The 16,884-nt window shown below is 37.6% G+C and overlaps 1 pseudogene; it reads right to left on the bottom strand.

Moving 5' to 3' along the window:
- Window positions 1-2,473: 2,473 nt before the first annotated feature.
- LOC129084057 (rRNA-processing protein UTP23 homolog) lies at window positions 2,474-3,240 on the bottom strand (annotated as a pseudogene).
- Window positions 3,241-16,884: the final 13,644 nt, after the last annotated feature.

Below are 16,884 nucleotides of genomic sequence, written 5' to 3'. Positions count from 1 at the left end.
TCTTTCTCTTGGTCTCCCAGAACATTCCAGTTATTTTTAAACTGTATATTTTTCTAATTATGAAAAAGCTAAGTGAATATTTTAGAAAATTTGGAACATATAGGAACATAAAATAAAAAATGCTTATGATCTCTTCACCCACAGATAAGCACTGCTGCATTTTGCGAATTTATTCTATAAATTTTACGGAAATAGCTCTCTGTACTCAGAGGTTGTCTTCCTCACCAGGAGAAAGGCAGCATAAAAAGGTGCTTCCTACTTGAAATCTACATATAGCCATGGTGAAAGTACTATCTAATGTGATCTCTTTCAAGGCTACGGTAAATTTGGGGTGCTATTTGGAAGCTGGTGATAGAAATAAAAATTAAATGTCAAAACTTGTATCATTGTAGCTTGTCACAACTCATCTATATGCAGGTACCTTTAAAGGCCAGTCTTAATTTAAAAATCCTGGGAAGACCTGGGAAGACATAAGCTGATCCAATCTCCTGGCTCCAAAGCCAATTAGCCATATTTGGTCTCATGCCCAAGTGGAAATAAAATGCTGATCAGTACAGAAAGATGAATGTTGTGGCAAAAACATGAGGTCAAAGTAGCTGTTATTACTTGTCAATATCCCCTCTTGCCACGAGGTAATGGTGGAAACATGGCTAGAGTTTGAGCCATTTCTGGAAAAAAGTCATCTGGTCAGATTGCACATGATTCATTTGTTTCAGAAAAGGTCAAAATACCAAGGTTGTTTTGAAACTCACTTTAACCAAAAATCATTTTTTTCACATTAAATTTAAGCTATTATATTTTCAAATATTTTATAACATACTTCTAGGTTACTGATATACACAATGCATTTTATGTGTTATGTTTATTTTCCTTATTTAAAAATATTCTGTTTTAGCCCAGGCCATGTAGCTCAGTTGGTTAGAGTGTCATCCGAATATGCCAAGGTTGTGGGTTCGATCTCCAAACAGGGTACAAACAACAAGCAACCAATGGATATATAAATAAATGGAATAATAAATTGATTTCTCTCCCCGCCTCCAAATCATTCAATAAAAAAAAAATAAATAAAAATATTCTATTTTATTTGGGAAGATTAATATTTTTGTGTTCATGGTTAGTACTAATACACTGTTTTTACTTACTTAAAATTTTGCACAAATAAAGATTTAAGAGACTAATAGGAGTCACTGAGATGGAAAGAAGAAAAACTAGGTTCTGTTCCTGTCTCTCCAGGACGTATCACCCCAGGCCATGCCACAGATTGTCCCCCAGAAAATGTATTCATCTCCCAAATTTTACCTAAAAACATTCTTCTAGCCTGCAAAAGTGAATGCTGGGTTTAAGAGATTTATGATGACAAAAGATTAAACTATAAATTTTAGTAGCTGGAAGAAATAATTACTTGGCCTTTATAATGTTTGGATTTACATTTTGGTGTCTGTGACCGAAGTCAAGGTTAATTTAAAATTTTACCTCAGCACCTGTAACATTTTTCTTATCAAGCTCATAAAAATTCATTGATTCTTTCATTCAGTTACTCAGCAACTCTTTTGTGCCAGGTGTTGGTGTTAACGGCAAGCAATGAGTCATCATTCATTCAGCCATTAATATCCACTGGCACCTACTAGATTGTCAAGCATTGTTTTAGATGATTTAAAATCCTAATTTTAAATAGGATTATCATAGAAGGTTTTGTCTGGAAGGTGATGTGTGAGCAAAGGCTTGAAGGAGAAGAGGGGGTGAGCCATTTGCACACTCCATTGGCAGAGGGAATAACCTATGCAAAGACTCTGAAGTAGAATGGACTGTACCTGGCCTTGAAAGGAGGCGAGTGAATCTAGAAAGGAGTGACTAAGAAGGATTGTCATAGATGAAGACAGAGAAATCAGGAGGACATGTAGGGTCATAGTGCAGGGATTTTGGCTTTTATTCTGAGAGACATGAGTATCCATTGGAGGGTTTTGAGTCAAGAAGTGACATGAACTGATTTAAAATCCCCAAAAGTTTTCTTACAAAGAGTTTTGGTATCCTGTATATGGTCTCCTAATTTACTGACTTCTCACATTCCTTTTCTGTGATCCAAGCCTTTCTTTCCCTTCTCCTCAATGATAACTCACCCTTTGATTAGCCTCCCCTCCCACATTCAATATTTCTCCACCTTTTACATGTCTTTTACAATTTGGTTATCCTTTTGAAAAGAGCCAATTTATCATTTTCTCTACCCATCCTTTTTGTTTTTCTTTTTTCTTTCAAATTATTTTGCTTCTACAACTAACATGTATAATGTTACCTCATGGTCATAATTCCCCATACTAAACTATATTACATATCGCATGTTCCCACCCATTTTCCAATGAGTTATTTGGTTTTTTTTTCATTTACAAAAATGTTTTTTTTATTCCAAGTACTTTCAGTTTTAAAAAGAAATTTACTTTTCAAATTTGAATGTCTTTCAAAGTATCCAAAGGATTCCTCATCCTTCTGCATTCTCCTTTTCAGAAAGTACTTTTGAGTTGATCTGTTCCATATTCTTTTTCTTTTTCTTTTCTTTTCAGAGGCAGATGGTTTTGAATCCTGTGTTTTTTTCTTCTTCAAACAGCTAAGAGGATTGGGGCCACTTACTTTCTTGTGCTTTTTCCTTCTTCTCTGTTGAGGGTTTTTCACTAAACCCTGTTCCTCTTTTGAGTTGCTTGATACTTTGCTTCTCATGAACTGAGACAAGCTGACTTGACTCTACTGCTTTAACAAAGGCAATTGTTTCGGGAGAAGGTTTGTCCAAGACTATAGTGTTCTGAATAATAAACATAATAGGAACTCCAAGCCTTTACTTTCATAAATAAATTCTGATCCTATGATGCCACAAAATAATGATGAGGATTTCCATCTTCAACCACGGAAAGCAGACATTCTGATCCACTCACTGCATTCTTGAAATGGGAACAATTTCGTATCTGGCATTTTTGTGCAATCAGTTTTGTGCCATATAAGTCCTTTCCTAATGTTTCCAACTCTTTTAGCACACACCTTTCCCCCTGTATCATGTCCAACTGTCCTGTGGGCCCTCATCTCTTGCTCAGGCACTTCACAGCTCTATTCCTTTGTTCCGAAGGTCCTCACAAGGCATGTCACTTGTCTCTTCCCTGTCACATCTAGCAGGATCTGGTATGGCTCATGGACTCCAAAATTGTTGCAGAAGAATCCGAGGTGCTTCTTCACATATTTCTGCCTCGTGATCTTCATGCCTGGCTTCCCTGGACCAAAGCCTGGGACCACGAAGGGCCACAAACACCTCCCTCACTGCCAGCTACCAGCGACACCCCTCCAATGAGTTATTTGGAATAGATATTCTCTGGGATGAGTATTTTTAACAACTGTAGATAGCATTGGCCTAGGTATATGCCTCATTGGTCTAAGCGTAGGCACATTCACCATTTCCTGATGTATTCTTAACTGTTGTGTCATATCCTCTGAATTTCTGTGTCACCACTTCTAAATTCAAAGATTTCTTCCATGTATGTCCCTGAGTGGACAATTGAAAAGATTTGGGTTTTTTTTTTAACTTTTTACATTTACTTTCCATGTACTCTGAAAACAGAATAAGGTTGCAACCAGAATTACTTTAAAGAGCATGTAATATTGGGTAGAAATAGAAACAGAGACATTCATTGAGCACTTTGATTCACAGGGGTCCTCTAATTGGGATTTTAAATTGTTTATTCAGTGAGCAAAGATGGCAGCATAGGGGGTTTCCTGTTATATTTTGTAGGAATGCCCATTGTACCCTGATAGCTGTTTAGGGCCACCACTACAACTCCAGAAGACAAGGAAAAGGCCTTCTCCAAAGGGACCAGAAGCACAACCATATTCCAGAAATTTTAAGCAGGTCTAGATTGCACCTTGGTTTGATTTCAGATCTCCCAGAAGAAGATGCTGAGATAAAAATTTAAGCTCAAGTACTGGCAATCCCAAAAGGAAAGTGGGCAGGTAACATAAGAAATGGAAGAGTAATCAATAAAGAGGTACCACAGTGGACAACTGGAGCTTATTCTCACAAGGGAATTCTGGGAAACGGTGTAGAACATATGTTTTGGGATTATCTCATCCAAGATGCAAGAGGGTAGGGATATGTGTGTATATCTATATCTATATCATCTGTATATATACTTTTAGATTCAGTGCTCAAGAGCTGTTCTGTGCATTTTAACTCAGTCTTCCAACATACCTTTTCCATAATTAGGGGAGAGGCATTGGAGAGGACAAGTCCTTCGGCTCATCTGGAAGTTAGGAGTCAGGCAGAGAAAATTGGGACGTTTGAGTGATATGCATTGGGCACTGCTAGCATCTGCTACACATCTGGATTGACCTCCCCTCCAGGGCTACATATAAAAACTCACGGGTTGTCTGCTGTATAATGCTATGGGGTGCAATTCACATAGATGACAATGTGAGGGGCACCCCTCTGGAATCATGCAGGTTGGCCTTGCCCATCTGGGGCCCAGTTCAATCCATATAACTACTAGTTATTTTAGTCCATATAGCATATTAAACTGTCAACTTCTCTCATAGATGTGGTCCTACGATTAATTATCATAGAAGTCTACAGATGACAAGGCCTGACCTCAGCCACCATGGTTCAGTTATTTCTGAATAACTTTCATGGAGTATTAGGCCAAACTGACCCACATGAGAGTGAATTTCAGGCTTATTGACCTTCATATTTTCAGTATTACTACTTTTCCCTAGATGGTCTGATCAGCCAGTTATATACAATCCATAACAATTAATATAATGTTCCTGGAACCAAAATGAAGACTGATGGCTTACAGCAGGCAAGATAAAAAGCTACGGATAGTTGTACCCAGTATTATGTACTTTGAATTTTGGGCCACACTCTCTCTACTAATATGGAGAGAAATTAGCATACATACACACCATTAATTAACAAATTCACAGAATACCAATGATATCCCATGTCTGATATTGAGTATATTCACATGAATAAGACACACTCTCAGCCCACATTAAGCTCATGGTATATGGGAAACATAGACATGAAAGCTGACAATTATAGTACAACACACGTGCTGAAAGAAGAGTCTTTAGGAAGGGATTTTAATCTAAGTCTGCAAACTCCAGCCATCAGTATTTAACTGTAGTAGTCAAATTAGAATCATAAAGTCCAGGCATCCACATCTTTAACTTAGGAATTTATGGATATAATAGGAAATTTTGAAATGTTTGAACCTATTTGTTAACATGGGAACTATATATTTTGTCAAACTTAAGTCAAGGTATTAATAAAAATCCAAATACTATTCAATAGGGTTCTGACATCAGTGTTTGGCTATTCCTCATTTAAGGGATAACCAGAAGAGTGGCCAGGACAATAATGTCTTATCTGATCTCAACCAGATTCTTCTTCTAGCTTTGTAGATTTCCTGTATCTCCCACAATGTTTTCTTTTCTGTCCCATACAGTAGTCTATCTTGGGATTGTGTCATACTGAGCACACAGTTGAAGTCTGTTTGAAATAAAGTCTTTATCACTTGGTTACTTGTTTTAGTTCTCTCTAATTGTTCTCTGTAAAATGCTGCTCCAGTTGCTTGGTTGTCTCACTAAGCTGACTATTCTTGCTATGTTCTCTCTGCTGGCCAAATTCCCTGCCATAGTGAGGGATGGTCACATTCCACGCTAGTTTTCCTGAAGATTTGCTTTCTAATTGGAGCCTGTGCTCAAAATAATCCCCGCATTTGACAGTGCTAAGTCTCCACCAATGTAGAAGCTTACTACACTCTAGGCTCAGTGTTCTGAGATCATACGATAATAAAGGCAGGAACTAGTATTTCCAGTAGATACCGAGTTTGACAAGCGCATAAGAATTCTAGTAGATAGGTACTGAGTATAGTAGAAGAGTCTTACCCTGAAGTATACTTATTTGATCATTCTTTGAGAATAATAAAGACAGCTTCATGGGATTTTTAGGTTGCCTAGTTAATTCTACAAATACTACAGTTTCTCAGATTAGCCATAGTATTATTTCTTTGGCATTCCTTTTATAGAATAATGAGAATCCCTTATTTCCATTGAGAAATTTCCCCCCCCCCCCAAAACAAACAACTTCAGAGGAGGTCTTATAACACTATGTAAACATCTCATGAGTTTTGAGTTTTGATGAATTTGTTAAATCACTATAATGTAAACTCATCACAACAAATTGATTATTGTCAATACTCCTCTGAATGCATTGCTCATTGCTGTGTATTCCAATCATAGAAGATAAATATGGAATGGATCACTAGAATTGCTCTTCTCCAAATGATTTGTCTCAGAATTTACCATTTATTCTTTTGCATGCTAAACATAGGAGAGGGTAAAAAGAGCAACTGAGGGAGAGAGAAATAATATTTATTGAGCACATACTATGAGTTAGGTATAGCTCTTTGTAAATATCTGATTTGATCTTCATAAAATTATTGTGGGTTATAAATTTTCTTTTATGGTTGAGGAAGCTTGAAGATAAGTGATTTTCTTACAATTTGAATCGATGACCTCAGACTACAGGGGTCATTTTTCTCCACTTAATGTTTCTGCTTCATAAAACAAATGAAGTTGAAAAGTGGTATTTAACTAAATATTGATCTATATTGTAAACTGCCTCTGTTTGAAATATTCCAATTCATTCATTCAGCAGCCAACATTGGGAACATCTGCTTGTCCTCTGTCATCTTGTCCTGAGCAAAGAACAACCCTTGCTAAATTTCCCAAATGCTCAAGAACATGACACTAGTACATGTTTGAATCAACTTAACTTCTTTAAACTTCAGAAGGGTCCTTGTTAGTTGGTCTCTTTCAGATAAATCTGAAGCACAGAGAGAGGAGTTAAATGTCATTGTTTTGTAAACTTTAATTCTTTGACTTGAGTCTACCAAGATACTATACTCAGCTGTCTCGTTCCAATGAACCAAACAGCAAACCGGGCTCCATCCCTGTGAAAGCTTTGTACAAAATAGTCCTTTAGGGGGTTGAAGGGTGGCTGGAGCAGTGGACTGACACCCCAGAAAGCAGCTGCACTGGCCCCAAATACAGGGACCTACCAGCTAACTATAAAGATACTTAGACTGTGTCTCACAATGCCAGGAAAAAAATCTTCCTGTGATTTCACCTACAATGAAATCAAAGATTGGATTTCTGGAAACATCTGGATGACTGAGTAGATTTTTGTGCAGCAGCTTCATCTCAGTATTTGGTAACGTTTAGACACAGCCTGAGTTTCCTAGACTGAAGCTATTTCTAACTGTTAAATACACATATTTTCATCCCCCCATAAAAAATGGTTTCATTGTTCTTTATTTAGTCTAACAGAAGGATCCATACCAGCACTGCCTTCGCTTTGCTTGGCTTCAATTATACAAACTAACCACACTCAGTTGGATGGCAATTGCCGTAGCGGTACGCCAGCACTCTCCAAATTCATGAGTGGAGTTTTTCCACCCACAATGTCAGGTACAGGATATGAAGTGAGGATCAAAATTCTCTAGTGCAAACAGGGGAAGTTCCAATGAAACAATACTGCCTCTACGATGGAGGTATACAGACCTGCTCCCCCCATACATAATAACAATAATAAACTGCCAGATTTTTAATTGCTTCATCACCACGATCCTGGCACTATACTAACTTCCTTTCCTATATCACCTCATTTAACACTACCTTTTACGGTGGGTAAATGGAATTCATAAATTCACTTACAATGTATCATATTTTTAAATACTTGAGTGTATTTCTCTCTTACTTTTTTCTAAAAAAAATTAAAAGTCACAGTTCTTTTGAATTCAGTTGAGCCCTCGGTTTTCTCCAGTTTGTGGTCCCCGAAGCCTGTCATCTCCCCGCTGCCGTGCAATACCAATTACATTCCTTCAGACCACTAATCTCTCCCCACCCCACCCGCCTTCCTGCCCTGACCACAGAGTGACAGCATCAGCCGCACCATGCCACGGAAAAGGGGACTCAACATTTCGGGAGAAGCAGCTCAGCTGAGAGAGATTCCTGAGTGTTGTGAAAAACCTCCTAACACTTCAATGTTGTATTAACCTCAGCTTCACCTGCTCTTTTTTTGGGTCACAGGCATCATTGGTCATGTGGACATCTTCCATCCAACCACAAACAGAGACAGGGTGGTTGTTTTTGGACCAGGGACCTTCTCAGCCTGGCAATAAGGTGAAATGGCTCAATGAGCAATGTGGCAGGGGAAACCCTGTTTTTGTGATGGCCAGGAAACCAAGATATTGTGTGACCCTGAGCTGGTATTTAACCTTTGGCTCTATCCTGAGCCCAGTTGGAGGTGTCTTTTAAAAACAGTTGGATAACTAATAGCCAAATAGGAAAGAAAACAATTCCAAGAGTGAGCACTGGGCCATCACTTGTCTCTGCCAACAATTTGGATCATATATTTTGCTACTGCTTTCCACCCAGGTTTCTGTGGACCCTCAGCTGGGCCCTTTCCTGGAAAATGAAAAAAAGAAACAAAACACAACACACTTTGACAGGGTTAATGAAACGTTTTATCTTATTCCACCTGTACCCTCACTTTAAAAACATCATATCACTTAGCATAAGTACGGTACTCTTGTAACGTCTCCAGTGTTTTTCTTTATTATTAATGAGCACCATTGGTCATTCTCTGGGACTTGATCCAGGTTTTGTGATGATTTTGAAGTTTAAAATAGAGCTTAAAGGTTTATAAGTTAATTACATTCTGATTATTTTCTTATTTATTTCCATTTTCCCTCCTTTTCCTTTCACCTAAAATGAATTTGCTTTCAAGTACTTTTGTCTCCGAGATTGATGGGTCTTAATGCTAGAGTGAACATGGGATGAAAAAAAAGTTTCCTGGTAACATCTTACAAACCACTGAACTCATCCATCTCTCATATGTTTCTGTATCCAGACCTTCCAAAAAAAAGAGTGTTACTCTTTGTTGGATATAATTCTTTTCAAGAATTCTTAATCTATTTTTAAAAGGTTGAAATAGTTTTAATAAATGTCTTGTGGGGTATTGAAAAAGCTAGTAAAGTAAGGGAATCAAGTTAAAGTATCCAAATAAATCACTATGATCTTCATTTGTTTTTAAAATGGGGAAGTGATATCATAGGGTGCATTAAGACTTGGCCACAACCACACAGCACTGTAACATAAGGAAGAAGCAACATTCTATTAATAACCTAAAGCTCTCATATATTGTGCTACACAGTGCCTGATACTGGATTAAATTAATACATTCTCTTCTTTCCAAAGACTCTGCAGGGTAAAATATTCTGTAAGTAGATGATGTTTCTGATCCCAATGCTTACTGTTCTAAAGTAAATACTGAAATATGGTTGTTGACCATCTGTTCATAGAGGAGTTTAAAGTAGACTAAAACTAAAATATTAGTGTATTTTATCATGGGGCAGTGAAAGGACTTTTGATGACAGATCAAATAATTTATAAAAATTCCAAGCGAACATCTTATATATACTCCAATTGTCAGTATTTTTCTGAATGCTGGAAAAATAGATATGTGGAAGAAAAATGAGTCCCCTTACTACTTCTGGAGAATGTTCATTTCTTTAATATTAAAGGAAAAATAAGTCCATCTGATTTGTGGATATCAATGATAAGCTAACAATGGAAAAAGCATACAGGTAGATATGTTTTCATCTGCTTTTCAAAATTTTACATTGAATTTTATTAAAATTAGAAAAAAAAAGACTAATACATTGTTACTCCAGAGCAGCGTGTGTCCAGTGTCACAAGGTATTTCTACTTACTACAAAAAACTGGAAGATTTCCTTCTACTCCTTCCCATGGTCAGTGCAAATATCACCAGTCAAATTTTCTTTGCATTTCAGCCCAGGATGGAAGGTGAAAGCTTTGGAGCTCAGTAAACTTTTCAAAGAACTAAAAGAACTATAAGAAAGCTTTCTTACAGAAAGGTAACCATCATGTTATCACATGCATGTGTTCTCCCCGTAGCCACTTCTCAAGCAGATTGTCAAACCTTTGTAACCCCAGACTAAGAGACTTGGGCAAGGTGAGAAGCAGAAAGAGAAAATAATGATGCTTTGAGGTTGAGAACATCCAGGAAACAAGGAGAGGTGATACATTTGGTAAGTTGAAGCATAACCTGAAAAGGCAGAGAGATCTGTAAGTCCTCTGAGCAATGTCTCCATATACTCTGTATCAGCCTCCTGAGAAGATAACAAGACTTTAGAGGCTTGTGTGGTGTGTGTAAGGAGCTAGGATCCTTGACACAAAGATTCCCAGGTCATAGAAAAATCTTCTCTGTACACACATATGGCACATAAACAGCAGAGCTCCAAATCTGAAGTGGCTATGTAAACTGGATTGATGTTGTAATAGCAGTTCAACTATGGCAGACTATTGACTGATATCCAAATGAGCTTCTCCAATGCTTTAGCATCAAGTAGAATCACAAAGTTTTTAAGGATAAGGAAAGCAAATCATACTGATCAAGGAGCTGGACTCTCGAGGTTGATGTAAAAAAATTTAATGCAGCATTTTTTGTATATTAATAAATGTGTTTATTGCTTTTGCTTTGATGGAAGGCAAACATTCTCCCCCTACAATCCATTTGAATCAGGATCCAACAAGAGTCATGGTAGATTTCTGAATACCAACCAAACTTTCTTGACATATCAGATGCTCTCAACATAACAAAATATCAGATACTGAAATAGGTATTTTTGAAAGTCAGAAAGGCTGGTTTATTCACCTCCTTCTGCTTTGGCTATGACCTCTGACCTTGAACTATCATTGATATGCACACAGCTTCAGGTTCTTTTAAGCTATCTGGCTTACCTCATTAAACTAGTAGACATGGAATTCACAATAGTAGTTGTAATACCAATAGCAGGAGTTGGTGCTATTGTTGTTGCTGTTGTTTTCCTATGACATATCTTGAAAATAGTTTAGTTTCTCTAATAAGATCTACCAGTGACTATTGCCAGCACAGCAACAGACAGAACATCATAATTTCTCCAATTGGTAAATGTAAGTGTTGCATACAATATAAATATGCTTTTATATATTTGTATATGTGCTTTGATAAATTTATTAAACACTAACTAGAAATCAGCTTAGAGATTATGTTTCTAAAAGTAGTACCATTATAAAGAGCTCCTTGAAAAGTCACTTATTAAATTAATGAACTGACAGAGAAGGTGACCTAGTTTGTTTTTGGTCATGTGAGTAATATTCAAATATGGGTAGTTTGTCTTTTAAAGGATACTCCAATAACCAAATGTTGGTGGCAGACTGATGTGAAGTAGAGCATGGTGTCTTAACCAAGCAATATTTTTGCTTTAAGTCAGGGAAACAAGAGCTGCAGAACCAGGAAATGTGGAGGGAGCATGGAAAATATTTAATCAACAGTTATCCCTCTACAGGAAAATCACTAGTGTCCATAAAATGAAGCAGATGACAGTGTTGTTCTGCTTCTTAGTATTATGGGAGGAGGTACTAGGCATGGAATTATTTCAATTTAAAGAGGGGAGAGTACATATGCTGAAATCAGTGGGGGAGGAAGGGCAGAGTCTATGTTGTATATATTCCAAAAATGAGTGAAAGCTAGGAATGCTACTTTTATAAATTATGTATACAAAGGGAAAATGAATGAAATTATTAAGACATACTCAAGGGATCTGAATTTTACCAGAATATAATTTTGTACTTTTTCTTTATCATACCAGATTATTATAGAAATGACTAAATTCATTAAGTGGTTCCTCTCCAGTTTAAGCACTGCCCAACTGATAAATTAGCTATCATTACAGTAATCTAAAAACCTAAGTTTTAATAAAGCAGTGAGATATTCCATAATCTGAAGTTCTTTTTTCGCATTAGCTAAGAAATTACTCATTCATCCATCAATGGTCAATCCAGAGGCAACATTTCTTCCTTATTTGTTATGTTGAATGAAAGGCTGCTTTTGTAAATCTGCGTGTGTTTTGAGAGAAATATGAGCTACAGCAACTTAGTGTTTACATATTATATGTTTCTCCTTCTCTGAAAGCTCCGATCTTGGCTTCAGTACCTTTCAAAAGGCTGAGTTGTGGCTGGGTTGAGATTGACCGCACCCAATCTCAGAGAGCTGAGATAAGAGACAAAAATCACAAGAAAATTTGATAGCAGTGGTCTTTTCTTACACTCTCATTCTTTAACCTTGATAAGTTACTCTGATCAAGAAGCTAACTTTTTGATTTGAACTACAAAGATATGAGTTTAAATTATGAAAATTCTACTTCTTGATTTTCCTGCTCAAAGTAAGGCGGAAAGGAAACATGGCAATGAAATAAATACATTTAAACACAGTCCTGCGAGAGAGCCAGGCAGGTGAAAAGATGACTCAACAAAGGAGGCACAGGTGCTTCAGCTTCAGGGTCACCTTGCATGTCCTTCAAGTCAACAACATAAAGGTAAAAATGGGGCCACAGAATAGTGACAATCAGGGTTTTTCTGTCTTTGTACCCACAGTTATGGTGGAGAACCCTAGCCCTGGCTGAAGTCTCCCCAATTCATTTAGGAGGACCCCAAATGGTGCTATTATTTGTGTTCATCCATCCAGTGGCCCCCTATTTCCTCTTGTTGCTTAACAAGTTGCTTAACCTCTATGTGCTTCTGTTTCCTTACTACAGTGGGTTGTTTGGGGAATTGCTAACTCAAATTATTTTATGTAATAGGAACTTTATTATATGGAAATAAGGAAACAAGCCCTTTTTTATTACAGACCACCTTCTTCGAAGCCAAAGGAAGCTGAAAAACCAGATATTGGGAAGGGCAGAAACCAGAATAGTTGGAATCCAAAGGTCACTCAGAATCTAAGGCAGCTCTAGCAGCGAGAGTCCATGGATTTTCAGACCAGACACTTTTTGACTGACTCAGCTCTCCTCTGCGTATCTGTTGTCCTCTGTCTGCTTCTCCTCCTGATAACCTCTGCTTTATTCTTTTCGCACCTGGCACTGCAAAGCCCCAAGAGAAGGAATCTAATGGGCTCAATTAATAAACCTTCACCTCTTCTTGGAGCAGAACTCATGGACAATATTCTCTCATAGGCTGCTGCCTAGGCTATGCCTGGCTAAGCTTGGTTCAGGTGCCCATCAAGTCTCATCACCTGGGGGCAATGGATCGGAAGGCAGAGCATCACATATTACACAAGGTGGCTGCCTGAAACTACCTTCTCAGCCGGACAGTTTTCCTTAGAAAATCTGTCGTTGTGACTGCATCTTTTACCTTAGAGGAAAAAAAAAGGAAGAGAAAGGAATAGAAAATCCTCCTCCAAAAGGAGTAACTAATCCATCTGAGCTGAGAAAATTGAATTATTTAATCCACATTATCAAACATCAGGAAAGAAAGATATATCATTTTACTATAATATTCTATATTGATCAAAAGTGCTTAATAATCTTATGTTAATCTATCCTCTCTGCATCTATCCCCTCTGCACCCCTGAGAGATAGGTTAGTCTTGTTTGCCTACTTCAAAAAGTGAAATTATCACACAGATGGGACTTGCATTCAGCATTCCAGATCGTGAGCCTTTTTAAAAAATCTAGACCAACTAGAACTCAGGCACTGTGACACAGACTGCTTGGAAAACACAAAGATCCTTTTACCATATGCCCCCCACAAAATCAACCCATATTGGGGAATTAGACCTCTTCTTTCAACCTATTAATCTGAAAAATGGCTGTTGTTTCTGGTACTGCAGAATGAACCAGGTTATTTTAAATGAATGACCTAAGAAGCCCATTACAGATGAACCAAGATTGGATTATAAAATAAATGTGAACAATATCATCAGAGTTAATACTACGACATGGCCTAAGTTCGTCTGCTCTACAAGTGCCACTTGTGCTGAATTATTTATAACACAGCATAATGTGGTCAATGTAATGCAGAGTTTGGGTAGGTTCTCTGTTTAGTTGGTTGTTGGTTTTAAGCCGCTAGGTCTTTGAAACCCTGATGCCCTTAAATTTGAGCCAAGAGATGAAATGTGACCACAATCTGTCTTATTTGTCATATTCTCAATATTGAGATGACGAAGAATAGAGGTAGTCATGGTATAAGGCCAGGAAGGGGTCCATTAGTATGATTTTATATAGTAGATTAGACAGGTAAAGAGTTCCCTTCATCTACTCCTGTGTCTAAAACTCCTGTGTTCAAAAGTTGTTCAATTTGACTATTGCCTTAAAAGGGGTAGTGGGTATGATAGGGATGACTCAGCAAGACTAATATTCAAACTCTATTCCAGAAAATAAATATCAGTTTCTTCAGATGGCATTCACAACTGCGATGCTTTCAGATTCTTTTAGGGACCATTGTCAACATGTGCACTGACACTCAACTTGTTGTGGTCACCCTTGCTCTTACATGGTGATTAAGCTATTAAGCGAATGATATCTATTCAGTTAATCTTAGGTTCAAGCCTATGTTGCCATCTGATTAATTAGATAATACGTGGAATCTGTTTCAGAAGATTGGGACTCTTGGGTAGAATGTATAACCAGGTTCTCCCTTAAAAGAGCTTCCAACCGGAAAGTGTGGATTCATTCCATAAAAATAAATAAAACTTGTGTCTAAAAATATTGGATTTTTTACTATTTTAATTTTTATCATGTGGTGAGTTTCTCTCCCTCCATAATCTCCTATTCAACACAAGGCAATAAAAACAAATTATTTTTGAAAACACAAGTGAGTTTACTTATTCCTTATGCATAGTTGTAATTGAATATGTTCTTGGCATTATTCCTGATAATTCATATCTCAACAGACATTTTACATTATTACTTTTATGCTGCAAGCCTATTGAACCAAGTAGCCTTTGGAGCAATGAACTGAGCCACACCGGTCAGGGCAGGCCTGTCCATCTTGTCTGCCTTACTATCCCCTTCACTTCCTCACTCTTCTTCCAAGGACTGGGTCCTCTACCCAGAAAGGAGGTCCCTCCCTTCAATGTGAAAGTCATGTCCTTCAGTGTTTCAGATGACCTCTGTTTTTACTATTACAACATTTATCACACTGATCAGGAAATGTTAACAGGTTGAATGTCTTCCCCACAAGACTGACTCCTTGGACATTGAACATGTACGTAAGTAACTTCAGTGCCTGGCTCGCAGCTGGTGCTCCCTAAATATTTCTTGAGTAACTATTGAAATTCTAAGCAATAAGCAGTGACCCATGCCAATCTCTCTTTTCTTTGTAAGGCTCCAATCTTAAACTGAAATCAAGAAGAGCAATAGGTGATTGCCTATAAGCCTCTCTATCTTTCTCCAATGACCTCAGCAAAGAGAAAAGACAAGAGTTGCAAGAGAGAGGAGAAAGCTCAGGTTCAGGGGCAAAAATCAGAGCAGTTCTTGCACAATCACAAAGTGAAAACACCTTGGCCACAAAGAGCCACTTTTAAAAGGGAGTGACATAAATTAAAAATACCATTTGTGTAGGGGGATGCAGTAACGTTGGCCAACAACTCTCTTGCCACTGGTTTAAGAATCCTGTAATAGATAATTTTAAGGGAAAGGCTTAAAGTAAAGGAAAATATATCCAAATTGTAATCAAATGAAAATGCTACAGAGGAGGTTGTTGAGAGGGATTCTTTCAGGGCTCTGAATCTAACCCTGTGGGATATTTTTTTTAAGTATCATCCTAGTCAATTTCTGGGAATGAAGGATTTTTTTCTTAATAAGAAACCACATTTTATCACAAAGACGTACTTCAGTGCCCTTGATTTAGTGATTCCCCCTTGACCACATGCAGTTTTCCATGTTCCCTAATGTATGCAGCACATAAAGTCAATGAGTGTAGCTCTTCTTTGACATGGCAAACTCAGCTACAACTATAAGAAAAAAGCAACAGTTAAAATCTGTCTCCTCTCCCAATGAACTGAGTTACCTACACTAAATACTCTCAGTGGGGATATCACAGCTAACTGTTTCACAATGCAATATAGCAACGGGATTAAAAGGGGAGCAGCTTTATGATGTGTGAATGATGTGCTTAAATCATTTTATAAACAAGCACTTTGTAATAGAAGCACAATAACTTAACTGTAGGTTTAAATAATACCACATTAGGCATTGTTTAAATCTCACTTACCTGGGTTATAGTCATTTCTTAATTACCCAAACATTCATAGAGTTTCCAAGTGTCAGGAACTGAGTATGGAGTTGAGGGTGTAAGTGAAGTTTTGGGGATTGTATACCACAATGAAAAAGATTTGGCTGCTAGCCTAGAGGAGCACACAGCTAAATAAATGAGAAGGACTTAGAAATGTGTACTTCAGCAAGGAGGACAATGGCTCTTCCAGATCCATTAGATAGATGAAAATTAACCAAGTTTATTAAGATAGGACTACCTTTCACATGTCCCAGTATAGAAACAATGGGCTGGATGCTGGTGTTCTCAGTCAAATCACCCAAGAGATTAAAGTCACTAGAAGTAGAGTTTTTAGGAGAAAAAAAAGGAATAGTTATTTGTGCCCATTCATTCATTCAAATAACATTTAGTGAATAGATAATACAGATTAAGAACTGCTGAACTGCACTTGGCACAGAGGATATTGACGTTCACATTGTGTTGTGGTAAAGGCTAGGTGGGAGGTGGGAGATGTGTCAGGGAGAGCGAGGGCCAGAAGGAGGCGCTGCCGAGCCTTGCCAGAGGCATCAAGGAGAACTTCCCAGAAGAATGAATACTTGAGATGGTTTATGAAGGTAAAAAAGAGGCTGTTATCTTGTCTTTATCTTTAGTTTTACAGAAGTGGTCTTTTCTTCACTTTAAACTTTAAATGACTTGTTGATTTCTGTCATTTATCTCCTTTCTCTACACTCTG

Source organism: Pteronotus mesoamericanus, unplaced genomic scaffold (assembly GCF_021234165.1).
Source record: "Pteronotus mesoamericanus isolate MK-2021 breed Mesoamerican mustached bat unplaced genomic scaffold, CSHL_Meso_final scaffold_174, whole genome shotgun sequence".
Lineage (NCBI taxonomy): Eukaryota > Metazoa > Chordata > Mammalia > Chiroptera > Mormoopidae > Pteronotus > Pteronotus mesoamericanus.
This window is presented reverse-complemented; position numbering and strand designations above follow the sequence as displayed.